At 29.8% G+C, this 27,529-nt stretch overlaps 1 long non-coding RNA gene across 47 annotated transcripts in view; it reads right to left on the bottom strand.

The window, feature by feature from the left end:
• Nucleotides 1-272: 272 nt before the first annotated feature.
• LOC128075083 (uncharacterized) overlaps nt 273-27,529 on the bottom strand; it is a 79,453-nt gene continuing 52,196 nt past the window's right edge. For 17 of the 47 annotated variants that reach the window (XR_008203603.1, XR_008203601.1, XR_008203604.1 and 14 more), the window contains 4 exons: nt 27,286-27,367; nt 25,645-25,726; nt 12,204-12,531; nt 273-552 (listed from right to left, as the gene is read on the bottom strand). This is a non-coding gene — a long non-coding RNA (uncharacterized LOC128075083). Of the gene's footprint in view, nt 553-11,340; nt 11,382-12,203; nt 12,532-19,085; nt 19,168-20,561; nt 20,603-23,758; nt 23,800-25,644; nt 25,727-25,809; nt 25,933-27,285; nt 27,368-27,529 lie in introns of all 47 variants that reach the window. The other 30 variants (XR_008203593.1, XR_008203594.1, XR_008203608.1 and 27 more) reach the window with 9 other exon arrangements.

The following is a 27,529-nucleotide window of genomic DNA, read 5'->3' as shown; positions in this document are numbered from 1 at the left end:
GAAATCCCTGTTTTTAACCTCAAATATCGCTTATTTTCCTAGAAATCCCTGTTTTTAACCTCAAATATCGCTTATTTTCATAGAAATCCCTGTTTTTAACCTCAAATATCGCTTATTTTCATAGAAATCCCTGTTTTTAACCTTAAATATCGCTTATTTTCATAGAAATCCCTGTTTTTCCCCTTAAATATCGCTTATTTTCATAGAAATCCCTGTTTTTCCCCTTAAATATCGCTTATTTTCATAGAAATCCCTGTTTTTAACCCCTTAAATATTGCTTATTTTCATAGAAATCCCTGTTTTTAACCTAAAATATCGCTTATTTTCATAGAAATCCCTGTTTTTCCCTTAAATATCGCTTATTTTCATAGAAATCCCTGTTTTTAACCTAAGATATCGCTTATTTTCATAGAAATCCCTGTTTTTAACCTTAAATATCGCTTATTTTCATAGAAATCCCTGTTTTTAACCTTAAATATCGCTTATTTTCATAGAAATCCCTGTTTTTAACCTTAAATATCGCTTATTTTCATAGAAATCCCTGTTTTTAACCTTAAATATCGCTTATTTTCCTAGAAATCCCTGTTTTTAACCTCAAATATCGCTTATTTTCATAGAAATCCCTGTTTTTCCCCTTAAATATCGCTTATTTTCATAGAAATCCCTGTTTTTCCCCTTAAATATCGCTTATTTTCATAGAAATCCCTGTTTTCAACCTAAAATATCGCTTATTTTCATAGAAATCCCTGTTTTTAACCTCAAATATCGCTTATTTTCCTAGAAATCCCTGTTTTTAACCTCAAATATCGCTTATTTTCATAGAAATCCCTGTTTTTCCCTTAAATATCGCTTATTTTCATAGAAATCCCTGTTTTTAACCTTAAATATCGCTTATTTTCATAGAAATCCCTGTTTTTAACCTCAAATATCGCTTATTTTCATAGAAATCCCTGTTTTTCCCCTTAAATATCGCTTATTTTCATAGAAATCCCTGTTTTTAACCTCAAATATCGCTTATTTTCATAGAAATCCCTGTTTTTAACCTCAAATATCGCTTATTTTCATAGAAATCCCTGTTTTTAACCTCAAATATCGCTTATTTTCATAGAAATCCCTGTTTTTAACCTCAAATATCGCTTATTTTCATAGAAATCCCTGTTTTTAACCTCAAATATCGCTTATTTTCATAGAAATCCCTGTTTTTAACCTCAAATATCGCTTATTTTCATAGAAATCCCTGTTTTTAACCCTTAAATATCGCTTATTTTCATAGAAATCCCTGTTTTTAACCTCAAATATCGCTTATTTTCATAGAAATCCCTGTTTTTAACCTCAAATATCGCTTATTTTCATAGAAATCCCTGTTTTTCCCCTTAAATATCGCTTATTTTCATAGAAATCCCTGTTTTTCCCCTTAAATATCGCTTATTTTCATAGAAATCCCTGTTTTTAACCTAAATATCGCTTATTTTCATAGAAATCCCTGTTTTTAACCTCAAATATCGCTTATTTTCATAGAAATCCCTGTTTTTCCCCTTAAATATCGCTTATTTTCATAGAAATCCCTGTTTTTAACCTAAAATATCGCTTATTTTCATAGAAATCCCTGTTTTTAACCTAAAATATCGCTTATTTTCATAGAAATCCCTGTTTTTCCCCTTAAATATCGCTTATTTTCCTAGAAATCCCTGTTTTTAACCTTAAAATATCGCTTATTTTCATAGAAATCCCTGTTTTTAACCTCAAATATCGCTTATTTTCATAGAAATCCCTGTTTTTAACCTAAAATATCGCTTATTTTCATAGAAATCCCTGTTTTTAACCTAAAATATCGCTTATTTCCATAGAAATCCCAGTTTTTAACCTCAAATATCGCTTATTTTCATAGAAATCCCTGTTTTTAACCTAAAATATCGCTTATTTTCATAGAAATCCCTGTTTTTAACCCCTTAAATATCGCTTATTTTCCTAGAAATCCCTGTTTTTAACCCCTTAAATATCGCTTATTTTCATAGAAATCCCTGTTTTTAACCTCAAATATCGCTTATTTTCATAGAAATCCCTGTTTTTAACCTCAAATATCGCTTATTTTCATAGAAATCCCTGTTTTTCCCCTCAAATATCGCTTATTTTCATAGAAATCCCTGTTTTTAACCTCAAATATCGCTTATTTTCATAGAAATCCCTGTTTTTAACCTCAAATATCGCTTATTTTCATAGAAATCCCTGTTTTTAACCTTAAAATATCGCTTATTTTCATAGAAATCCCTGTTTTTAACCCCTTAAATATCGCTTATTTTCATAGAAATCCCTGTTTTTAACCTTAAATATCGCTTATTTTCATAGAAATCCCTGTTTTTAACCTTAAATATCACTTATTTTCATAGAAATCCCTGTTTTTAACCTCAAATATCGCTTATTTTCATAGAAATCCCTGTTTTTAACCCTTAAATATCGCTTATTTTCATAGAAATCCCTGTTTTTAACCTCAAATATCGCTTATTTTCATAGAAATCCCTGTTTTTAACCTAAAATATCGCTTATTTTCATAGAAATCCCTGTTTTTAACCCTAAATATCGCTTATTTTCATAGAAATCCCTGTTTTTAACCTAAAATATCGCTTATTTTCATAGAAATCCCTGTTTTTCCCCTTAAATATCGCTTATTTTCATAGAAATCCCTGTTTTTAACCAAAAATATCGCTTATTTTCATAGAAATCCCTGTTTTTAACCTAAAATATCGCTTATTTTCATAGAAATCCCTGTTTTTAACGTCAAATATCGCTTATTTTCATAGAAATCCCTGTTTTTAACTTAAATATCGCTTATTTTCATAGAAATCCCTGTTTTTCCCCTTAAATATCGCTTATTTTCATAGAAATCCCTGTTTTTAACCTCAAATATCGCTTATTTTCATAGAAATCCCTGTTTTTAACCTAAATATCGCTTATTTTCATAGAAATCCCTGTTTTTAACCAAATATCGCTTATTTTCATAGAAATCCCTGTTTTTAACCTCAAATATCGCTTATTTTCATAGAAATCCCTGTTTTTCCCCTTAAATATCGCTTATTTCCATAGAAATCCCTGTTTTTAACCTAAAATATCGCTTATTTTCATAGAAATCCCTGTTTTTAACCTGAATATCGCTTATTTTCATAGAAATCCCTGTTTTTCCCCTTAAATATCGCTTATTTTCCTAGAAATCCCTGTTTTTAACCCCTTAAATATCGCTTATTTTCATAGAAATCCCTGTTTTTAACCAAAAATATCACTTATTTTCATAGAAATCCCTGTTTTTAACCTAAAATATCGCTTATTTTCATAGAAATCCCTGTTTTTAACCTAAATATCGCTTATTTTCATAGAAATCCCTGTTTTTCCCCTTAAATATCGCTTATTTTCATAGAAATCCCTGTTTTTAACCTAAAATATCGCTTATTTCCATAGAAATCCCTGTTTTTACTAAAAATATCGCTTATTTTCATAGAAATCCCTGTTTTTAACCTAAATATCGCTTATTTTCATAGAAATCCCTGTTTTTAACCTAAAATATCGCTTATTTCCATAGAAATCCCTGTTTTTCCCCTTAAATATCGCTTATTTTCCTAGAAATCCCTGTTTTTAACCTCAAATATCGCTTATTTTCCTAGAAATCCCTGTTTTTAACCTAAATATCGCTTATTTTCATAGAAATCCCTGTTTTTAACCTCAAATATCGCTTATTTTCATAGAAATCCCTGTTTTTAACCTAAATATCGCTTATTTTCATAGAAATCCCTGTTTTTAACCTTAAATATCGCTTATTTTCATAGAAATCCCTGTTTTTAACCTCAAATATCGCTTATTTTCCTAGAAATCCCTGTTTTTAACCTTAAATATCGCTTATTTTCATAGAAATCCCTGTTTTTAACCTCAAATATCGCTTATTTTCATAGAAATCCCTGTTTTTCCCCTTAAATATCGCTTATTTTCATAGAAATCCCTGTTTTTCCCCTTAAATATCGCTTATTTTCCTAGAAATCCCTGTTTTTCCCCTTAAATATCGCTTATTTTCATAGAAATCCCTGTTTTTAACCTCAAATATCGCTTATTTTCATAGAAATCCCTGTTTTTAACCTAAAATATCACTTATTTTCATAGAAATCCCTGTTTTTCCCCTTAAATATCGCTTATTTTCATAGAAATCCCTGTTTTTAACCTAAAATATCGCTTATTTTCATAGAAATCCCTGTTTTTAACCTAAAATATCGCTTATTTTCATAGAAATCCCTGTTTTTAACCTCAAATATCGCTTATTTTCATAGAAATCCCTGTTTTTAACCTAAAATATCGCTTATTTTCATAGAAATCCCTGTTTTTCCTTAAATATCGCTTATTTTCATAGAAATCCCTGTTTTTAACCTAAAATATCGCTTATTTTCCTAGAAATCCCTGTTTTTAACCCTTAAATATCGCTTATTTTCATAGAAATCCCTGTTTTTCCCCTTAAATATCGCTTATTTTCATAGAAATCCCTGTTTTTAACCTAAAATATCGCTTATTTTCATAGAAATCCCTGTTTTTCCCCTTAAATATCGCTTATTTTCATAGAAATCCCTGTTTTTCCCCTTAAATATCGCTTATTTTCATAGAAATCCCTGTTTTTAACCTCAAATATCGCTTATTTTCATAGAAATCCCTGTTTTTCCCCTTAAATATCGCTTATTTTCATAGAAATCCCTGTTTTTCCCCTTAAATATCGCTTATTTTCATAGAAATCCCTGTTTTTAACCTCAAATATCGCTTATTTTCATAGAAATCCCTGTTTTTCCCCTTAAATATCGCTTATTTTCATAGAAATCCCTGTTTTTAACCCCTTAAATATCGCTTATTTTCATAGAAATCCCTGTTTTTAACCTCAAATATCGCTTATTTTCATAGAAATCCCTGTTTTTAACCTCAAATATCGCTTATTTTCATAGAAATCCCTGTTTTTAACCTCAAATATCGCTTATTTTCATAGAAATCCCTGTTTTTAACCTAAATATCGCTTATTTTCATAGAAATCCCTGTTTTTCCCCTTAAATATCGCTTATTTTCATAGAAATCCCTGTTTTTAACCTAAAATATCGCTTATTTTCATAGAAATCCCTGTTTTTAACCTCAAATATCGCTTATTTTCATAGAAATCCCTGTTTTTAACCTTAAATATCGCTTATTTTCATAGAAATCCCAGTTTTTCCCCTCAAATATCGCTTATTTTCATAGAAATCCCTGTTTTTAACCCCTTAAATATCGCTTATTTTCATAGAAATCCCAGTTTTTAACCTCAAATATCGCTTATTTTCATAGAAATCCCTGTTTTTAACCTCAAATATCGCTTATTTTCCTAGAAATCCCTGTTTTTAACCTCAAATATCGCTTATTTTCATAGAAATCCCTGTTTTTAACCTCAAATATCGCTTATTTTCATAGAAATCCCTGTTTTTAACCTCAAATATCGCTTATTTTCATAGAAATCCCTGTTTTTCCCCTTAAATATCGCTTATTTTCATAGAAATCCCAGTTTTTAACCTCAAATATCGCTTATTTTCATAGAAATCCCTGTTTTTACCCTTAAATATCGCTTATTTTCATAGAAATCCCTGTTTTTAACCTCAAATATCGCTTATTTTCATAGAAATCCCTGTTTTTAACCTCAAATATCGCTTATTTTCATAGAAATCCCTGTTTTTCCCCCTAAATATCGCTTATTTCCATAGAAATCCCTGTTTTTAACCTAAAATATCGCTTATTTTCATAGAAATCCCTGTTTTTAACCTGAGATATCGCTTATTTTCATAGAAATCCCTGTTTTTCCCCTTAAATATCGCTTATTTTCCTAGAAATCCCTGTTTTTAACCAAAAATATCACTTATTTTCATAGAAATCCCTGTTTTTAACCTCAAATATCGCTTATTTTCATAGAAATCCCAGTTTTTAACCTCAAATATCGCTTATTTTCATAGAAATCCCTGTTTCTCCCCTTAAATATCGCTTATTTTCATAGAAATCCCTGTTTTTAACCTAAAATATCGCTTATTTTCATAGAAATCCCAGTTTTTAACTAAAAATATCACTTATTTTCATGGAAATCCCTGTTTTTAACCTAAGATATCGCTTATTTTCATAGAAATCCCTGTTTTTAACCTAAAATATCGCTTATTTCCATAGAAATCCCTGTTTTTCCCCTTAAATATCGCTTATTTTCCTAGAAATCCCTGTTTTTAACCTCAAATATCGCTTATTTTCCTAGAAATCCCTGTTTTTAACCTAAAATATCGCTTATTTTCCTAGAAATCCCTGTTTTTAACCTCAAATATAGCTTATTTTCATAGAAATCACTCTTTTTAACCTCAAATATCGCTTATTTTCCTAGAAATCCCTGTTTTTAACCTTAAATATCACTTATTTTCATAGAAATCCCTGTTTTTAACCTCAAATATCGCTTATTTTCATAGAAATCCCAGTTTTCAACCTCAAATATCGCTTCTTTTCATAGAAATCCCTGTTTTTCCCCTTAAATATCACTTATTTTCCTAGAAATCCCTGTTTTTAACCTCAAATATCGCTTATTTTCCTAGAAATCCCTGTTTTTAACCTCAAATATCGCTTATTTTCATAGAAATCCCTGTTTTTAACCTAAAATATCGCTTATTTTCCTAGAAATCCCTGTTTTTAACCTCAAATATCGCTTATTTTCATAGAAATCCCTGTTTTTAACCTAAAATATCGCTTATTTTCATAGAAATCCCTGTTTTTAACCTCAAATATCACTTATTTTCATAGAAATCCCTGTTTTTAACCTAAAATATCGCTTATTTTCCTAGAAATCCCTGTTTTTCCCCTTAAATATCGCTTATTTTCATAGAAATCCCTGTCTTTAACCTTAAATATCGCTTGTTTTCTAGAAATCCCTGTTTTTCCCCTTAAATATCCATTATTTTCATAGAAATCCCTATTTTTAACCCTTAAATATCACTTACTTTCATAGAAATCCCTGTTTTTAACACTTAAATATCACTTATTTTCATAGAAATCCCTGTTTTTAACCTAAAATATCGCTTATTTTCATAGAAATCCCTTTTTTTAACCTAAAATATCCCTTATTTTCATAGAAATCCCTGTTTTCCCCCTTAAATATCGCTTATTTTCATAGAAATCCCTGTTTTTAACGTTAAATATCGCTTATCTCCGTAGAAATCCCTGTTTTTCCCCTTAAATATCGCTTAATTTCATAGAAATCCCAGTTTTTAACCTCAAATATCGCTTATTTTCATAGAAATCCCTGTCTTTAACCTTAAATATCGCTTGTTTTCATAGAAATCCCTGTTTTTAACAACTAAATATCTCTCATTTTCATAGAAATCCCTGTTTTTCCCCTTAAATATCGCTTATTTTCATAGAAATCCCAGTTTTTCCCCTTAAATATCGCTTATTTTCATAGAAATCCCTGTTTTTAACCTCAAATATCGCTTATTTTCATAGAAATCCCTGTTTTTAACCTCAAATATCACTTATTTTCATAGAAATCCCTGTTTTTAACCTAAGATATCGCTTATTTCCATAGAAATCCCTGTTTTTAACCTTAAATATCGCTTATTTTCATAGAAATCCCTGTTTTTAACCTTAAATATTGCTTGTTTTCATAGAAATCCCTGTTTTTAACCTGAAATATCGCTTATTTTCATAGAAATCCCTGTTTTTAACCTCAAATATCGCTTATTTTCATAGAAATCCCTGTTTTTAACCTAAGATATCGCTTATTTCCATAGAAATTCCTGTTTTTAACCTTAAATATCGCTTATATTCATAGAAATCCCTGTTTTTCCCCTTAAATATCGCTTGTTTTCATAGAAATCCCTGTTTTTAACCTAAAATATCGCTTATTTCCATAGAAATCCCTGTTTTTAACCTCAAATATCGCTTATTTTCATAGAAATCCCTGTTTTTAACCTCAAATATCGCTTATTTTCCTAGAAATCCCTGTTTTTAACCTAAAATATCGCTTATTTTCCTAGAAATCCCTGTTTTTAACCTCAAATATCACTTATTTTCGTAGAAATCCCTGTTTTTAACCTCAAATATCGCTTATTTTCATAGAAATCCCTGTTTTTAACCTCAAATATCGCTTATTTCCATAGAAATCCCTGTTTTTCCCCTTAAATATCGCTTATTTTCCTAGAAATCCCTGTTTTTCCCCTTAAATATCGCTTATTTTCCTAGAAATCCCTGTTTTTCCCCTTAAATATCGCTTATTTTCATAGAAATCCCTGTTTTTAACCTCAAATATCGCTTATTTCCATAGAAATCCCTGTTTTTCCCCTTAAATATCGCTTATTTTCCTAGAAATCCCTGTTTTTCCCCTTAAATATCGCTTATTTTCATAGAAATCCCTGTTTTTAACCTCAAATATCACTTATTTTCCTAGAAATCCCTGTTTTTCCCCTTAAATATCACTTATTTCCATAGAAATCCCTGTTTTTAACCTCAAATATCGCTTATTTTCATAGAAATCCCTGTCTTTAACCTGAGATATCGCTTATTTTCATAGAAATCCCTGTTTTTCCCCTTAAATATCGCTTATTTTCCTAGAAATCCCTGTTTTTCCCCTTAAATATCGCTTATTTTCATAGAAATCCCCGTTTTTAACCAAAAATATCACTTATTTTCATAGAAATCCCTGTTTTTATCCTAAAATATCGCTTATTTTCATAGAAATCCCAGTTTTTATCCTCAAATATCGCTTATTTTCATAGAAATCCCTGTTTTTCCCCTTAAATATCGCTTATTTTCATAGAAATCCCTGTTTTTAACCTAAAATATCGCTTATTTTCCTAGAAATCCCTGTTTTTTACTAAAAATATCACTTATTTTCATGGAAATCCCTGTTTTTAACCTAAGATATCGCTTATTTTCATAGAAATCCCTGTTTTTAACCTAAAATATCGCTTATTTCCATAGAAATCCCTGTTTTTCCCCTTAAATATCGCTTATTTTCCTAGAAATCCCTGTTTTTAACCTCAAATATCGCTTATTTTCCTAGAAATCCCTGTTTTTAACCTAAAATATCGCTTATTTTCATAGAAATCCCAGTTTTTAACCTCAAATATCGCTTATTTTCATAGAAATCCCTGTTTTTAACCTAAAATATCGCTTATTTTCGTAGAAATCCCAGTTTTTCCCCTTAAATATCGCTTAATTTCATAGAAATCCCTCTTTTTAACCTCAAATATCGCTTATTTTCCTAGAAATCCCTGTTTTTAACCTCAAATATCGCTTATTTTCCTAGAAATCCCTGTTTTTCCACTTAAATATCGCTTATTTTCATAGAAATCCCTGTTTTTCCCCTTAAATATCGCTTATTTTCATAGAAATCCCTGTTTTTCCCCTTAAATATCGCTTATTTTCCTAGAAATCCCTGTTTTTCCCCTTAAATATCGCTTATTTTCATAGAAATCCCTGTTTTTAACCCTTAAATATCGCTTATTTTCATAGAAATCCCTGTTTTTAACCCTTAAATATCGCTTATTTTCATAGAAATCCCTGTTTTTCCCCTTAAATATCGCTTATTTTCATAGAAATCCCTGTTTTTAACCTCAAATATCGCTTATTTTCATAGAAATCCCTGTTTTTAACCTAAATATCGCTTATTTTCATAGAAATCCCTGTTTTTCCCCTCAAATATCGCTTATTTTCATAGAAATCCCTGTTTTTAACCTTAAATATCGCTTATTTTCATAGAAATCCCTGTTTTTAACCTCAAATATCGCTTATTTTCCTAGAAATCCCTGTTTTTAACCTCAAATATCGCTTATTTTCATAGAAATCCCTGTTTTTCCCCTAAAATATCGCTTATTTTCATAGAAATCCCTGTTTTTCCCCTTAAATATCGCTTATTTTCCTAGAAATCCCTGTTTTCAACCTAAAATATCGCTTAATTTCCTAGAAATCCCTGTTTTTCCCCTTAAATATCGCTTATTTTCATAGAAATCCCTGTTTTTAACCTAAGATATCGCTTATTTTCATAGAAATCCCAGTTTTTCCCCTTAAATATCGCTTATTTTCATAGAAATCCCTGTTTTTAACCTCAAATATCGCTTATTTTCATAGAAATCCCAGTTTTCAACCTCAAATATCGCTTCTTTTCATAGAAATCCCTGTTTTTCCCCTTAAATATCGCTTATTTTCCTAGAAATCCCTGTTTTTAACCTCAAATATCGCTTATTTTCCTAGAAATCCCTGTTTTTAACCTCAAATATCGCTTATTTTCATAGAAATCCCTGTTTTTAACCTCAAATATCGCTTATTTTCATAGAAATCCCTGTTTTTAACCTCAAATATCGCTTATTTTCATAGAAATCCCTGTTTTTCCCCTTAAATATCGCTTATTTTCATAGAAATCCCTGTTTTTCCCCTTAAATATCGCTTATTTTCATAGAAATCCCTGTTTTTAACCTCAAATATCGCTTATTTTCCTAGAAATCCCTGTTTTTAACCTCAAATATCGCTTATTTTCATAGAAATCCCAGTTTTTCCCCTCAAATATCGCTTATTTTCATAGAAATCCCAGTTTTTAACCTCAAATATCACTTATTTTCATAGAAATCCCAGTTTTTAACCTCAAATATCGCTTATTTTCATAGAAATCCCTGTTTTTAACCTCAAATATCGTTTATTTCCATAGAAATCCCTGTTTTTCCCCTTAAATATCGCTTATTTTCATAGAAATCCCTGTTTTTAACCTAAAATATCGCTTATTTTCATAGAAATCCCTGTTTTTAACCTGAGATATCGCTTATTTTCATAGAAATCCCTGTTTTTCCCCTCAAATATCGCTTATTTTCCTAGAAATCCCTGTTTTTCCCCTTAAATATCGCTTATTTTCATAGAAATCCCTGTTTTTAACCAAAAATATCGCTTATTTTCATAGAAATCCCTGTTTTTAACCTCAAATATCGCTTATTTTCATAGAAATCCCTGTTTTTAACCTAAAATATCGCTTATTTTCATAGAAATCCCTGTTTTTCCCCTTAAATATCGCTTATTTTCATAGAAATCCCTGTTTTTCCCCTTAAATATCGCTTATTTTCATAGAAATCCCTGTTTTTAACCTCAAATATCGCTTATTTTCATAGAAATCCCTGTTTTTCCCCTTAAATATCGCTTATTTTCCTAGAAATCCCTGTTTTTAACCTCAAATATCGCTTATTTTCATAGAAATCCCTGTTTTTAACCTCAAATATCGCTTATTTTCATAGAAATCCCTGTTTTTAACCTTAAATATCACTTATTTTCATAGAAATCCCTGTTTTTAACCTAAAATATCGCTTATTTTCATAGAAATCCCTGTTTTTAACCTTAAAATATCGCTTATTTTCATAGAAATCCCTGTTTTTCCCCTTAAATATCGCTTATTTTCATAGAAATCCCTGTTTTTCCCCTTAAATATCGCTTATTTTCATAGAAATCCCTGTTTTTAACCCCTTAAATATCGCTTATTTTCATAGAAATCCCTGTTTTTAACCTTAAAATATCGCTTATTTTCATAGAAATCCCTGTTTTTAACCTCAAATATCGCTTATTTTCATAGAAATCCCTGTTTTTCCCCTTAAATATCGCTTATTTCCATAGAAATCCCTGTTTTTCCCCTTAAATATCACTTATTTTCATGGAAATCCCTGTTTTTAACCTAAAATATCGCTTATTTTCATAGAAATCCCTGTTTTTAACCTAAAATATCGCTTATTTTCATAGAAATCCCTGTTTTTCCCCTTAAATATCGCTTATTTTCATAGAAATCCCTGTTTTTAACCTAAATATCGCTTATTTTCCTAGAAATCCCTGTTTTTAACCTCAAATATCGCTTATTTTCATAGAAATCCCTGTTTTTAACCTAAAATATCGCTTATTTTCATAGAAATCCCTGTTTTTAACCTCAAATATCGCTTATTTTCATAGAAATCCCTGTTTTTAACCTCAAATATCGCTTATTTTCCTAGAAATCCCTGTTTTTAACCTCAAATATCGCTTATTTTCCTAGAAATCCCTGTTTTTAACCTCAAATATCGCTTATTTTCATAGAAATCCCTGTTTTTCCCCTTAAATATCGCTTATTTTCCTAGAAATCCCTGTTTTTAACCTAAATATCGCTTATTTTCATAGAAATCCCTGTTTTTAACCTTAAATATCGCTTATTTTCATAGAAATCCCTGTTTTTAACCTCAAATATCGCTTATTTTCATAGAAATCCCTGTTTTTCCCCTTAAATATCGCTTATTTTCATAGAAATCCCTGTTTTTAACCTCAAATATCGCTTATTTTCATAGAAATCCCTGTTTTTCCCCTTAAATATCGCTTATTTTCATAGAAATCCCTGTTTTTAACCTCAAATATCGCTTATTTTCATAGAAATCCCTGTTTTTAACCTTAAATATCGCTTATTTTCATAGAAATCCCTGTTTTTAACCTTAAATATCGCTTATTTTCATAGAAATCCCTGTTTTTAACCTAAATATCGCTTATTTTCATAGAAATCCCTGTTTTTAACCTAAATATCGCTTATTTTCATAGAAATCCCTGTTTTTAACCTCAAATATCGCTTATTTTCATAGAAATCCCTGTTTTTCCCCTTAAATATCGCTTATTTTCATAGAAATCCCTGTTTTTAACCTCAAATATCGCTTATTTCCATAGAAATCCCTGTTTTTCCCCTTAAATATCGCTTATTTTCCTAGAAATCCCTGTTTTCCCCTTAAATATCGCTTATTTTCATAGAAATCCCTGTTTTTAACCTCAAATATCGCTTATTTCCATAGAAATCCGTGTTTTCCCCTTAAATATCGCTTATTTCCATAGAAATCCCTGTTTTTAACCTAAAATATCGCTTATTTTCATAGAAATCCCTGTCTTTAACCTGAGATATCGCTTATTTTCATAGAAATCCCTGTTTTTCCCCTTAAATATCGCTTATTTTCATAGAAATCCCTGTTTTTCCCCTTAAATATCGCTTATTTTCATAGAAATCCCTGTTTTTAACCAAAAATATCGCTTATTTTCATAGAAATCCCTGTTTTTAACCTAAAATATCGCTTATTTTCATAGAAATCCCAGTTTTTATCCTCAAATATCGCTTATTTTCATAGAAATCCCTGTTTTTCCCCTTAAATATCGCTTATTTTCATAGAAATCCCTGTTTTTAACCTAAAATATCGCTTATTTCCATAGAAATCCCTGTTTTTCCCCTTAAATATCGCTTATTTTCATAGAAATCCCTGTTTTTAACCTCAAATATCGCTTATTTTCATAGAAATCCCTGTTTTTAACCTAAATATCGCTTATTTTCATAGAAATCCCTGTTTTTAACCTAAAATATCGCTTATTTTCATAGAAATCCCTGTTTTTCCCCTTAAATATCGCTTATTTTCCTAGAAATCCCTGTTTTTAACCTCAAATATCGCTTATTTTCCTAGAAATCCCTGTTTTTAACCTAAATATCGCTTATTTTCATAGAAATCCCTGTTTTTAACCTCAAATATCGCTTATTTTCATAGAAATCCCTGTTTTTAACCTCAAATATCGCTTATTTTCATAGAAATCCCTGTTTTTCCCCTTAAATATCGCTTATTTTCCTAGAAATCCCTGTTTTTCCCCTTAAATATCGCTTATTTTCATAGAAATCCCTGTTTTTAACCTAAAATATCACTTATTTCCATAGAAATCCCTGTTTTTAACCTAAAATATCACTTATTTCCATAGAAATCCCTGTTTTTCCCCTTAAATATCGCTTATTTTCATAGAAATCCCAGTTTTTAACCTAAGATATCGCTTATTTTCATAGAAATCCCTGTTTTTCCCCTTAAATATCGCTTATTTTCATAGAAATCCCTGTTTTTAACCTCAAATATCGCTTATTTTCATAGAAATCCCTGTTTTTAACCTTAAATATCGCTTATTTTCATAGAAATCCCTGTTTTTAACCTCAAATATCGCTTATTTTCATAGAAATCCCTGTTTTTAACCTCAAATATCGCTTATTTTCCTAGAAATCCCTGTTTTTAACCTCAAATATCGCTTATTTTCATAGAAATCCCTGTTTTTCCCCTCAAATATCGCTTATTTTCATAGAAATCCCTGTTTTTCCCCTTAAATATCGCTTATTTTCCTAGAAATCCCTGTTTTCAACCTAAAATATCGCTTAATTTCCTAGAAATCCCTGTTTTTAACCTCAAATATCGCTTATTTTCCTAGAAATCCCTGTTTTTAACCTAAGATATCGCTTATTTTCATAGAAAACCCAGTTTTTCCCCTTAAATATCGCTTATTTTCATAGAAATCCCTGTTTTTAACCTCAAATATCGCTTATTTTCATAGAAATCCCTGTTTTTAACCTCAAATATCGCTTATTTTCATAGAAATCCCTGTTTTTAACCTCAAATATCGCTTCTTTTCATAGAAATCCCTGTTTTTCCCCTTAAATATCACTTATTTTCATAGAAATCCCTGTTTTTAACCTCAAATATCGCTTATTTTCATAGAAATCCCAGTTTTTAACCCCTCAAATATCGCTTATTTTCATAGAAATCCCTGTTTTTAACCTCAAATATCGCTTATTTTCATAGAAATCCCTGTTTTTAACCTCAAATATCGCTTATTTTCATAGAAATCCCTGTTTTTCCCCTTAAATATCGCTTATTTTCATAGAAATCCCTGTTTTTCCCCTTAAATATCGCTTATTTTCATAGAAATCCCTGTTTTTCCCCTTAAATATCGCTTATTTTCATAGAAATCCCTGTTTTTAACCTCAAATATCGCTTATTTTCATAGAAATCCCTGTTTTTAACCTCAAATATCGCTTATTTTCCTAGAAATCCCTGTTTTTAACCTCAAATATCGCTTATTTTCCTAGAAATCCCTGTTTTTAACCTAAATATCGCTTATTTTCATAGAAATCCCTGTTTTTCCCCTTAAATATCGCTTATTTTCATAGAAATCCCTGTTTTTAACCTCAAATATCGCTTATTTTCATAGAAATCCCTGTTTTTAACCTGAGATATCGCTTATTTTCATAGAAATCCCTGTTTTTCCCCTTAAATATCGCTTATTTTCCTAGAAATCCCTGTTTTTAACCTCAAATATCGCTTATTTTCATAGAAATCCCTGTTTTTAACCTAAATATCGCTTATTTTCATAGAAATCCCTGTTTTTCCCCTTAAATATCGCTTATTTTCATAGAAATCCCTGTTTTTAACCTAAAATATCGCTTATTTCCATAGAAATCCCTGTTTTTAACCTCAAATATCGCTTATTTTCATAGAAATCCCTGTTTTTAACCTCAAATATCGCTTATTTTCATAGAAATCCCTGTTTTTAACCTAAAATATCGCTTATTTTCATAGAAATCCCTGTTTTTCCCCTTAAATATCGCTTATTTTCATAGAAATCCCTGTTTTTAACCTCAAATATCGCTTATTTTCCTAGAAATCCCTGTTTTTAACCTCAAATATCGCTTATTTTCATAGAAATCCCTGTTTTTCCCCTCAAATATCGCTTATTTTCATAGAAATCCCTGTTTTTAACCTCAAATATCGCTTATTTTCATAGAAATCCCTGTTTTTAACCTCAAATATCGCTTATTTTCATAGAAATCCCTGTTTTTAACCTCAAATATCGCTTATTTCCATAGAAATCCCTGTTTTTCCCCTTAAATATCGCTTATTTTCATAGAAATCCCTGTTTTTAACCTAAAATATCGCTTATTTTCATAGAAATCCCTGTTTTTCCCCTTAAATATCGCTTATTTTCATAGAAATCCCTGTTTTTCCCCTTAAATATCGCTTATTTTCATAGAAATCCCTGTTTTTCCCCTTAAATATCGCTTATTTTCATAGAAATCCCTGTTTTTAACCTCAAATATCACTTATTTTCATAGAAATCCCTGTTTTTAACCTCAAATATCGCTTATTTTCATAGAAATCCCTGTTTTTAACCTCAAATATCGCTTATTTTCATAGAAATCCCTGTTTTTCCCCTTAAATATCGCTTATTTTCATAGAAATCCCTGTTTTTCCCCTTAAATATCGCTTATTTTCATAGAAATCCCTGTTTTTAACCTCAAATATCGCTTATTTTCATAGAAATCCCTGTTTTTCCCCTTAAATATCGCTTATTTTCCTAGAAATCCCTGTTTTTCCCCTTAAATATCGCTTATTTTCATAGAAATCCCTGTTTTTAACCTCAAATATCGCTTATTTCCATAGAAATCCCTGTTTTTCCCCCTAAAATATCGCTTATTTTCATAGAAATCCCTGTTTTTAACCTGAGATATCGCTTATTTTCATAGAAATCCCTGTTTTTAACCTTAAAATATCGCTTATTTTCCTAGAAATCCCTGTTTTTCCCCTTAAATATCGCTTATTTTCCTAGAAATCCCTGTTTTTAACCAAAAATATCACTTATTTTCATAGAAATCCCTGTTTTTAACCTAAAATATCGCTTATTTTCATAGAAATCCCAGTTTTTATCCTCAAATATCGCTTATTTTCATAGAAATCCCTGTTTTTCCCCTTAAATATCGCTTATTTTCATAGAAATCCCTGTTTTTAACCTAAAATATCGCTTATTTCCATAGAAATCCCTGTTTTTTACTAAAAATATCACTTATTTTCATGGAAATCCCTGTTTTTAACCTAAGATATCGCTTATTTTCATAGAAATCCCTGTTTTTAACCTCAAATATCGCTTATTTCCATAGAAATCCCTGTTTTTCCCCTTAAATATCGCTTATTTTCCTAGAAATCCCTGTTTTTAACCTTAAATATCGCTTATTTTCATAGAAATCCCTGTTTTTAACCTAAAATATCGCTTATTTTCCTAGAAATCCCTGTTTTTAACCTCAAATATCGCTTATTTTCATAGAAATCCCAGTTTTTAACCTCAAATATCGCTTATTTTCCTAGAAATCCCAGTTTTTAACCTCAAATATCACTTATTTTCATAGAAATCCCTGTTTTTAACCTCAAATATCGCTTATTTTCCTAGAAATCCCTGTTTTTAACCTTAAATATCGCTTATTTTCCTAGAAATCCCTGTTTTTAACCTCAAATATCGCTTATTTTCATAGAAATCCCTGTTTTTCCCCTTAAATATCGCTTATTTTCATAGAAATCCCTGTTTTTCCCCTTAAATATCGCTTATTTTCCTAGAAATCCCTGTTTTTCCCCTTAAATATCGCTTATTTTCATAGAAATCCCTGTTTTTAACCCTTAAATATCGCTTATTTTCATAGAAATCCCTGTTTTTAACCTAAAATATCGCTTATTTTCATAGAAATCCCTGTTTTTCCCCTTAAATATCGCTTATTTTCATAGAAATCCCAGTTTTTATCCTCAAATATCGCTTATTTTCATAGAAATCCCTGTTTTTCCCCTTAAATATCGCTTATTTTCATAGAAATCCCTGTTTTTAACCTAAAATATCGCTTATTTCCATAGAAATCCCTGTTTTTCCCCTAAAATATCACTTATTTTCATGGAAATCCCTGTTTTTAACCTAAATATCGCTTATTTTCATAGAAATCCCTGTTTTTAACCTAAAATATCGCTTATTTTCATAGAAATCCCTGTTTTTCCCCTTAAATATCGCTTATTTTCATAGAAATCCCTGTTTTTAACCTCAAATATCGCTTATTTTCCTAGAAATCCCTGTTTTTAACCTAAAATATCGCTTATTTTCCTAGAAATCCCTGTTTTTAACCTCAAATATCGCTTATTTTCATAGAAATCCCTGTTTTTAACCTAAAATATCGCTTATTTTCATAGAAATCCCAGTTTTTAACCTCAAATATCGCTTATTTTCATAGAAATCCCTGTTTTTAACCTCAAATATCGCTTATTTTCATAGAAATCCCTGTTTTTAACCTTAAATATCGCTTATTTTCATAGAAATCCCTGTTTTTAACCTCAAATATCGCTTATTTTCATAGAAATCCCTGTTTTTCCCCTTAAATATCGCTTATTTTCCTAGAAATCCCTGTTTTTCCCCTTAAATATCGCTTATTTTCATAGAAATCCCTGTTTTTAACCTTAAATATCACTTATTTCCATAGAAATCCCTGTTTTTAACCTAAAATATCGCTTATTTCCATAGAAATCCCTGTTTTTCCCCTTAAATATCGCTTATTTTCATAGAAATCCCAGTTTTTAACCTAAGATATCGCTTATTTTCATAGAAATCCCTGTTTTTCCCCTTAAATATCGCTTATTTTCATAGAAATCCCTGTTTTTAACCTCAAATATCGCTTATTTTCATAGAAATCCCTGTTTTTAACCTTAAATATCGCTTATTTTCCTAGAAATCCCTGTTTTTAACCTAAGATATCGCTTATTTTCATAGAAATCCCTGTTTTTCCCCTTAAATATCGCTTATTTTCATAGAAATCCCTGTTTTTAACCTAAAATATCGCTTATTTTCCTAGAAATCCCTGTTTTTAACCTCAAATATCGCTTATTTTCATAGAAATCCCAGTTTTTAACCTCAAATATCGCTTATTTTCATAGAAATCCCTGTTTTTCCCCTTAAATATCGCTTATTTTCCTAGAAATCCCTGTTTTTAACCTAAAATATCGCTTATTTCCATAGAAATCCCTGTTTTTAACCTTAAATATCGCTTATTTTCATAGAAATCCCTGTTTTTAACCTAAATATCGCTTATTTTCATAGAAATCCCAGTTTTTCCCCTTAAATATCGCTTATTTTCATAGAAATCCCTGTTTTTAACCTCAAATATCGCTTATTTTCATAGAAATCCCTGTTTTTAACCTCAAATATCGCTTATTTTCATAGAAATCCCTGTTTTTACCTCAAATATCGCTTATTTTCATAGAAATCCCTGTTTTTCCCCTTAAATATCGCTTATTTTCCTAGAAATCCCAGTTTTTAACCTCAAATATCGCTTATTTTCCTAGAAATCCCTGTTTTTAACCTCAAATATCGCTTATTTTCATAGAAATCCCTGTTTTTAACCTCAAATATCGCTTATTTTCCTAGAAATCCCTGTTTTTAACCTAAAATATCGCTTATTTTCATAGAAATCCCTGTTTTTAACCTAAAATATCGCTTATTTTCATAGAAATCCCTGTTTTTAACCTCAAATATCGCTTATTTTCATAGAAATCCCTGTTTTTCCCCTTAAATATCGCTTATTTTCATAGAAATCCCTGTTTTTCCCCTTAAATATCGCTTATTTTCATAGAAATCCCTGTTTTTAACCTCAAATATCACTTATTTTCCTAGAAATCCCTGTTTTTCCCCTTAAATATCACTTATTTCCATAGAAATCCCTGTTTTTAACCTCAAATATCGCTTATTTTCATAGAAATCCCTGTCTTTAACCTGAGATATCGCTTATTTTCATAGAAATCCCTGTTTTTCCCCTTAAATATCGCTTATTTTCCTAGAAATCCCTGTTTTTCCCCTTAAATATCGCTTATTTTCATAGAAATCCCCGTTTTTAACCAAAAATATCACTTATTTTCATAGAAATCCCTGTTTTTAACCTAAAATATCGCTTATTTTCATAGAAATCCCAGTTTTTATCCTCAAATATCGCTTATTTTCATAGAAATCCCTGTTTTTCCCCTTAAATATCGCTTATTTTCATAGAAATCCCTGTTTTTAACCTAAAATATCGCTTATTTTCATAGAAATCCCTGTTTTTTACTAAAAATATCACTTATTTTCATAGAAATCCCTGTTTTTAACCTAAGATATCGCTTATTTTCATAGAAATCCCTGTTTTTAACCTAAAATATCGCTTATTTCCATAGAAATCCCTGTTTTTCCCCTTAAATATCGCTTATTTTCCTAGAAATCCCTGTTTTTAACCTCAAATATCGCTTATTTTCCTAGAAATCCCTGTTTTTAACCTAAAATATCGCTTATTTTCCTAGAAATCCCTGTTTTTAACCTCAAATATCGCTTATTTTCATAGAAATCCCTGTTTTTAACCTAAAATATCGCTTATTTTCCTAGAAATCCCAGTTTTTAACCTCAAATATCACTTATTTTCATAGAAATCCCTCTTTTTAACCTCAAATATCGCTTATTTTCCTAGAAATCCCTGTTTTTAACCTCAAATATTGCTTATTTTCCTAGAAATCCCTGTTTTTAACCTCAAATATCGCTTATTTTCATAGAAATCCCTGTTTTTCCCCTTAAATATCGCTTATTTTCATAGAAATCCCTGTTTTTAACCTCAAATATCGCTTATTTTCCTAGAAATCCCTGTTTTTCCCCTTAAATATCGCTTATTTTCATAGAAATCCCTGTTTTTAACCTAAAATATCACTTATTTCCATAGAAATCCCTGTTTTTCCCCTTAAATATCGCTTATTTTCATAGAAATCCCAGTTTTTAACCTAAGATATCGCTTATTTTCATAGAAATCCCTGTTTTTCCCCTTAAATATCGCTTATTTTCATAGAAATCCCTGTTTTTAACCTCAAATATCGCTTATTTTCATAGAAATCCCTGTTTTTAACCTTAAATATCGCTTATTTTCATAGAAATCCCTGTTTTTAACCTTAAATATCGCTTATTTTCCTAGAAATCCCTGTTTTTAACCTCAAATATCGCTTATTTTCCTAGAAATCCCTGTTTTTAACCTCAAATATCGCTTATTTTCATAGAAATCCCTGTTTTTCCCCTCAAATATCGCTTATTTTCATAGAAATCCCTGTTTTTCCCCTTAAATATCGCTTATTTTCCTAGAAATCCCTGTTTTCAACCTAAAATATCGCTTAATTTCCTAGAAATCCCTGTTTTTCCCCTTAAATATCGCTTATTTTCCTAGAAATCCCTGTTTTTAACCTAAGATATCGCTTATTTTCATAGAAAACCCAGTTTTTCCCCTTAAATATCGCTTATTTTCATAGAAATCCCTGTTTTTAACCTCAAATATCGCTTATTTTCATAGAAATCCCTGTTTTTAACCTCAAATATCGCTTATTTTCATAGAAATCCCAGTTTTCTAACCTCAAATATCGCTTCTTTTCATAGAAATCCCTGTTTTTCCCCTTAAATATCACTTATTTTCCTAGAAATCCCTGTTTTTAACCTCAAATATCGCTTATTTTCATAGAAATCCCTGTTTTTAACCTAAAATATCGCTTATTTTCATAGAAATCCCTGTTTTTAACCTCAAATATCGCTTATTTTCATAGAAATCCCTGTTTTTAACCTCAAATATCGCTTATTTTCATAGAAATCCCTGTTTTTAACCTCAAATATCGCTTATTTTCATAGAAATCCCTGTTTTTCCCCTTAAATATCGCTTATTTTCATAGAAATCCCTGTTTTTCCCCTTAAATATCGCTTATTTTCATAGAAATCCCTGTTTTTAACCTCAAATATCGCTTATTTTCCTAGAAATCCCTGTTTTTAACCTCAAATATCGCTTATTTTCATAGAAATCCCTGTTTTTCCCCTCAAATATCGCTTATTTTCATAGAAATCCCAGTTTTTAACCTCAAATATCGCTTATTTTCATAGAAATCCCTGTTTTTAACCTCAAATATCGCTTATTTTCATAGAAATCCCTGTTTTTAACCTCAAATATCGCTTATTTCCATAGAAATCCCTGTTTTTCCCCTTAAATATCGCTTATTTTCATAGAAATCCCTGTTTTTAACCTAAAATATCGCTTATTTTCATAGAAATCCCTGTTTTTAACCTGAGATATCGCTTATTTTCATAGAAATCCCTGTTTTTCCCCTAAAATATCGCTTATTTTCCTAGAAATCCCTGTTTTTCCCCTTAAATATCGCTTATTTTCATAGAAATCCCTGTTTTTAACCAAAAATATCGCTTATTTTCATAGAAATCCCTGTTTTTAACCTTAAATATCGCTTATTTTCATAGAAATCCCTGTTTTTCCTCAAATATCGCTTATTTTCATAGAAATCCCTGTTTTTCCCCTTAAATATCGCTTATTTTCATAGAAATCCCTGTTTTTAACCTAAAATATCGCTTATTTTCATAGAAATCCCTGTTTTTAACCTCAAATATCGCTTATTTTCATGGAAATCCCTGTTTTTAACCTAAAATATCGCTTATTTTCATAGAAATCCCTGTTTTTAACCTCAAATATCGCTTATTTTCATAGAAATCCCTGTTTTTAACCTCAAATATCGCTTATTTTCCTAGAAATCCCAGTTTTTAACCTTAAATATCAATTATTTTCATAGAAATCCCTCTTTTTAACCTCAAATATCGCTTATTTTCATAGAAATCCCTGTTTTTAACCTCAAATATTGCTTATTTTCCTAGAAATCCCTGTTTTTAACCTCAAATATCGCTTATTTTCATAGAAATCCCTGTTTTTAACCTGAGATATCGCTTATTTTCATAGAAATCCCTGTTTTTCCCCTTAAATATCGCTTATTTTCCTAGAAATCCCTGTTTTTCCCCTTAAATATCGCTTATTTTCCTAGAAATCCCTGTTTTTAACCTCAAATATCGCTTATTTTCATAGAAATCCCTGTTTTTAACCTAAAATATCACTTATTTCCATAGAAATCCCAGTTTTTAACCTTAAATATCTCTTATTTTCATAGAAATCCCAGTTTTTAACCTCAAATATCGCTTATTTTCATAGAAATCCCTGTTTTTAACCTCAAATATCGCTTATTTTCCTAGAAATCCCTGTTTTTCCCCTCAAATATCGCTTATTTTCATAGAAATCCCTGTTTTTAACCTAAAATATCGCTTATTTTCATAGAAATCCCTGTTTTTAACCTCAAATATCGCTTATTTTCATAGAAATCCCTGTTTTTAACTAAAAATATCGCTTATTTTCATAGAAATCCCTGTTTTTAACCTCAAATATCGCTTATTTTCATAGAAATCCCTGTTTTTAACCTAAAATATCGCTTATTTTCATAGAAATCCCTGTTTTTAACCTAAAATATCGCTTATTTTCCTAGAAATCCCTGTTTTTAACCTAAAATATCGCTTATTTTCCTAGAAATCCCTGTTTTTCCCCTTAAATATCGCTTATTTTCATAGAAATCCCTGTTTTTAACCTAAATATCGCTTATTTTCATAGAAATCCCTGTTTTTCCCCTTAAATATCGCTTATTTTCATAGAAATCCCTGTTTTTAACCTAAAATATCGCTTATTTTCATAGAAATCCCTGTTTTTAACCTAAAATATCGCTTATTTTCATAGAAATCCCTGTTTTTAACCTTAAATATCACTTATTTTCCTAGAAATCCCTGTTTTTCCCCTTAAATATCGCTTATTTTCATAGAAATCCCTGTTTTTAACCTCAAATATCGCTTATTTTCATAGAAATCCCTGTTTTTAACCTCAAATATCGCTTATTTTCATAGAAATCCCTGTTTTTAACCTAAAATATCGCTTATTTTCATAGAAATCCCTGTTTTTCCCCTTAAATATCGCTTATTTTCATAGAAATCCCTGTTTTTAACCTAAAATATCGCTTATTTTCATAGAAATCCCTGTTTTTAACCTTAAATATCGCTTATTTTCTAGAAATCCCTGTTTTTAACCCCTTAAATATCGCTTATTTTCATAGAAATCCCTGTTTTTAACCTAAAATATCGCTTATTTTCATAGAAATCCCTGTTTTTCCCCTTAAATATCGCTTATTTCCATAGAAATCCCTGTTTTTAACCTTAAATATCGCTTATTTTCATAGAAATCCCTGTTTTTAACCTAAAATATCGCTTATTTTCATAGAAATCCCTGTTTTTAACCTGAGATATCGCTTATTTTCATAGAAATCCCTGTTTTTCCCCTTAAATATCGCTTATTTTCCTAGAAATCCCTGTTTTTCCCCTTAAATATCGCTTATTTTCCTAGAAATCCCTGTTTTTAACCTCAAATATCGCTTATTTTCCTAGAAATCCCTGTTTTTAACCTCAAATATCGCTTATTTTCCTAGAAATCCCTGTTTTTAACCTCAAATATCGCTTATTTTCATAGAAATCCCTCTTTTTAACCTCAAATATCGCTTATTTTCCTAGAAATCCCTGTTTTTAACCTTAAATATCACTTATTTTCATAGAAATCCCTCTTTTTAACCTCAAATATCGCTTATTTTCATAGAAATCCCTGTTTTTAACCTCAAATATTGCTTATTTTCCTAGAAATCCCTGTTTTTAACCTCAAATATCGCTTATTTTCATAGAAATCCCAGTTTTTCCCCTTAAATATCGCTTATTTTCATAGAAATCCCTGTTTTTCCCCTTAAATATCGCTTATTTTCATAGAAATCCCTGTTTTTAACCTCAAATATCGCTTATTTTCATAGAAATCCCTGTTTTTACCTCAAATATCGCTTATTTTCATAGAAATCCCTGTTTTTAACCTAAAATATCGCTTATTTTCATAGAAATCCCTGTTTTTAACCCCTTAAATATCGCTTATTTTCATAGAAATCCCTGTTTTTAACCTAAAATATCGCTTATTTTCCTAGAAATCCCTGTTTTTAACCTCAAATATCGCTTATTTTCATAGAAATCCCTGTTTTTAACCTAAAATATCGCTTATTTTCATAGAAATCCCTGTTTTTAACCTTAAATATCGCTTATTTTCCTAGAAATCCCTGTTTTTCCCCTTAAATATCGCTTATTTTCATAGAAATCCCTGTTTTTAACCTCAAATATCGCTTATTTTCATAGAAATCCCTGTTTTTCCCCTTAAATATCGCTTATTTTCATAGAAATCCCTGTTTTTAACCTCAAATATCGCTTATTTTCATAGAAATCCCTGTTTTTAACCTAAAATATCGCTTATTTTCATAGAAATCCCTGTTTTTAACCTAAGATATCGCTTATTTTCATAGAAATCCCTGTTTTTACCATTAAATATCGCTTATTTTCCTAGAAATCCCTGTTTTTCCCCTTAAATATCGCTTATTTTCATAGAAATCCCTGTTTTTAACCTCAAATATCGCTTATTTTCCTAGAAATCCCTGTTTTTAACCTAAAATATCGCTTATTTTCATAGAAATCCCTGTTTTTAACCTCAAATATCGCTTATTTTCATAGAAATCCCTGTTTTTAACCTCAAATATCGCTTATTTTCCTAGAAATCCCTGTTTTTAACCTTAAATATCACTTATTTTCATAGAAATCCCTGTTTTTAACCTCAAATATCGCTTATTTTCCTAGAAATCCCTGTTTTTAACCTCAAATATTGCTTATTTTCCTAGAAATCCCTGTTTTTAACCTCAAATATCGCTTATTTTCATAGAAATCCCTGTTTTTCCCCTTAAATATCGCTTATTTTCATAGAAATCCCTGTTTTTCCCCTTAAATATCGCTTATTTTCCTAGAAATCCCTGTTTTTAACCTAAATATCGCTTATTTTCATAGAAATCCCTGTTTTTAACCTTAAATATCGCTTATTTCCATAGAAATCCCTGTTTTTAACCTAAAATATCGCTTATTTTCATAGAAATCCCTGTTTTTAACCTCAAATATCGCTTATTTTCATAGAAATCCCTGTTTTTCCCCTTAAATATCGCTTATTTTCCTAGAAATCCCTGTTTTTCCCCTTAAATATCGCTTATTTTCATAGAAATCCCTGTTTTTAACCTTAAATATCGCTTATTTTCATAGAAATCCCTGTTTTTAACCTTAAATATCGCTTATTTTCATAGAAATCCCTGTTTTTAACCTTAAATATCGCTTATTTTCATAGAAATCCCTGTTTTTAACCCCTTAAATATCGCTTATTTCATAGAAATCCCAGTTTTTAACCTTAAATATCGCTTATTTTCATAGAAATCCCTGTTTTTAACCTAAAATATCGCTTATTTTCATAGAAATCCCTGTTTTTAACCTGAGATATCGCTTATTTTCATAGAAATCCCTGTTTTTAACCTTAAATATCGCTTATTTTCCTAGAAATCCCTGTTTTTCCCCTTAAATATCGCTTATTTTCATAGAAATCCCTGTTTTTAACCAAAAATATCGCTTATTTTCATAGAAATCCCTGTTTTTAACCTCAAATATCGCTTATTTTCATAGAAATCCCTGTTTTTATCCTCAAATATCGCTTATTTTCATAGAAATCCCTGTTTTTCCCCTTAAATATCGCTTATTTTCATAGAAATCCCTGTTTTTAACCTAAAATATCGCTTATTTTCATAGAAATCCCTGTTTTTAACTAAAAATATCACTTATTTTCATGGAAATCCCTGTTTTTAACCTAAGATATCGCTTATTTTCATAGAAATCCCTGTTTTTAACCTCAAATATCGCTTATTTTCATAGAAATCCCTGTTTTTAACCTAAAATATCGCTTATTTTCATAGAAATCCCTGTTTTTAACCTAAAATATCGCTTATTTCCATAGAAATCCCTGTTTTTAACCTAAAATATCGCTTATTTTCCTAGAAATCCCTGTTTTTAACCTCAAATATCGCTTATTTTCATAGAAATCCCTGTTTTTCCCCTTAAATATCGCTTATTTTCATAGAAATCCCTGTTTTTCCCCTTAAATATCGCTTATTTTCCTAGAAATCCCTGTTTTTCCCCTTAAATATCGCTTATTTTCCTAGAAATCCCTGTTTTTAACCTCAAATATCGCTTATTTTCATAGAAATCCCTGTTTTTAACCTAAAATATCGCTTATTTTCATAGAAATCCCAGTTTTTAACCTTAAATATCGCTTATTTTCATAGAAATCCCAGTTTTTAACCTAAAATATCGCTTATTTTCATAGAAATCCCTGTTTTTCCCCTTAAATATCGCTTATTTTCCTAGAAATCCCTGTTTTTAACCTCAAATATCGCTTATTTTCATAGAAATCCCTGTTTTTAACCTCAAATATCGCTTATTTTCATAGAAATCCCTGTTTTTCCCCTTAAATATCGCTTATTTTCATAGAAATCCCAGTTTTTAACCTCAAATATCGCTTATTTTCATAGAAATCCCTGTTTTTAACCTCAAATATCGCTTATTTTCATAGAAATCCCTGTTTTTAACCTCAAATATCGCTTATTTTCCTAGAAATCCCTGTTTTTAACCTCAAATATCGCTTATTTTCATAGAAATCCCTGTTTTTAACCTCAAATATCGCTTATTTTCATAGAAATCCCTGTTTTTCCCCTTAAATATCGCTTATTTTCATAGAAATCCCTGTTTTTAACCTAAAATATCGCTTATTTTCCTAGAAATCCCTGTTTTTAACCTCAAATATCGCTTATTTTCATAGAAATCCCTGTTTTTAACCTTAAATATCGCTTATTTTCATAGAAATCCCTGTTTTTAACCTTAAATATCGCTTATTTTCATAGAAATCCCTGTTTTTCCCCTTAAATATCACTTATTTTCCTAGAAATCCCTGTTTTTAACCTCAAATATTGCTTATTTTCCTAGAAATCCCTGTTTTTAACCTCAAATATCGCTTATTTTCATAGAAATCCCTGTTTTTCCCCTTAAATATCGCTTATTTTCATAGAAATCCCTGTTTTTA

The sequence above is a fragment of the Tympanuchus pallidicinctus genome, unplaced genomic scaffold (genome assembly GCF_026119805.1).
Source record: "Tympanuchus pallidicinctus isolate F22 unplaced genomic scaffold, pur_lepc_1.0 scaffold116, whole genome shotgun sequence".
NCBI lineage: Eukaryota > Metazoa > Chordata > Aves > Galliformes > Phasianidae > Tympanuchus > Tympanuchus pallidicinctus.
The sequence above is the reverse complement of the archived record's forward strand: the minus strand, read 5'-3'. Positions and strand labels throughout refer to the sequence as shown.